Genomic DNA, 1,624 nt, shown 5'->3' with positions numbered 1-1,624 from the left:
AACACATGCTAACAGACTCATCAAAAAGAAGAAGAGACTGCTGCATGCTTTGGGGCTCAGACTGCTTGGCTGATTTGCAAGGGGGCGAGGTGAAAGACTGATGGTGGACATCGGCTGCAGGCGCCAACTCTGAACTTTCAGCACAAGACTGGTTGGAAAACAATGTAAAGGAACTGGAGGCACTGTCAGCAACACAATCTACTACCACCTGTTCTGCTCCTGGCCTAATTTTGAGAAATTTTAAATACAAAAATAGTGTAAGCTGGTGTAATAGGCAGAGATTCACCTATATATTTCTCTACCTATAGCAATAAGCAGGAAGCCAGCACTAAACAATGTACTGCACAGACAGTATATCACAGGGGACAGGCGGAGTGCTGGTGAAATGGGCAGAGATTCACCTATATATTTCTAAAATTTTCGCTTCTCGGCCTTTTGGCTAAGATCAAGTGTAGTATCTGTTCTTATCAGTTGCCAATAGGTGGTGCTAAGCTGACTGTCCCCGGTACCCTGTGGCAGGGGGAAAGGGATGGCAGTCGGCGGACGCTAAGCCTGTTGGTGTGGAGGTGGAAGCCTTCTGATTTGGACAGAGAGGCATGAGGTCGAAGCCAAGAGGCCGGGTCCCTGGCCGTTGGCCTGGATTTGGTGGTAACTGCCCCAGTCAGTTGTTCTGGAGGGAACCCTTGCTTCTCCTTTAACCGGGATGGAGTGGGTAGTACTTCCAGAATGTGATTAGGTGGGAGAGATAGGGGTTGTGGGTGGAGTCTGCGTCAGTAGGCTCTCCCCAACCTCTTCTCCCACCTTCCTGGCTGGGAAGGGTGCTGCCGGTCCGGACCGGGGGCTAGGGACCGTTGAAAAGCCCGTGGAGATTGTGCCCCTGGAGTGGCAGTCCAGGGGTGCCATACATTGCACGAGTGTTTGAGGGGCACTCATCGTGTGGCACCTTCAGGTCACTGATCTCCACAACACACTTTTCACACCTGCCGCTTGGGCCGGGCCTTTTGGCTAGGACCAGTGGAATTTTTATCCTGGCCGGAGGGCCGGCCAATGTATTTCACATTGGTCACTTTCCTCACCTTCCCATCTTCCTTTTCCCCACTTTCTTTTATTATTTTTCCCCGTGTGTTGTTTTGTTTGTCACTTTTTATGTGGTGCTTGCACTTTATGTGTGGCGAGTAGGGTGCTGGTCCTCGGGCCGGTCTCTGAAAGTCTTGGGAGTTGGTGGACTCGGCCTTCTGGTTAGGTTCACCGGCTCTCATGGGGTCTCCCTTCGGGGGAGCCTCACCGAGGAGGGTTCTGTTTCGGCAGTCCCTCTGAGGATGTTGGGTCCTTGTGGCTTCGGCTGCTTGGACCAAGATGGGTCCTTGTGGCTTCGGCTGCTTGGACCACAGTTTACTCTTTTCCCTGCCAGGAGCCTAACGCCCCGGGGGATCAGAGACGGGTCCTTTTCGGAGGACCACTGACGTTTGCACCCGTCGCAGTTTTTTGTGATGTCACTCTTTATGTGTGTGCACATTTTTCCCTGCACCGGGTGGAGTTTTTGGGTTGTGTTTTGCACGCCACAGGCTTTTCAACAGAAAAAAAAAAAAATATTTCTCAAATTTAGGGTCTTGCCCTAATTTTG

At 51.5% G+C, this 1,624-nt stretch overlaps 1 pseudogene; it reads left to right on the top strand.

The window, feature by feature from the left end:
• The first annotated feature begins 419 nt into the window (after positions 1 to 419).
• LOC120942206 lies at positions 420 to 550 on the top strand (annotated as a pseudogene).
• Positions 551 to 1,624: the final 1,074 nt, after the last annotated feature.

The sequence above is a fragment of the Rana temporaria genome, chromosome 5 (assembly GCF_905171775.1).
Source record: "Rana temporaria chromosome 5, aRanTem1.1, whole genome shotgun sequence".
NCBI lineage: Eukaryota > Metazoa > Chordata > Amphibia > Anura > Ranidae > Rana > Rana temporaria.
Note: the sequence above shows the minus strand (reverse complement) of the source record. Positions and strands in the feature narration are given on the sequence as shown.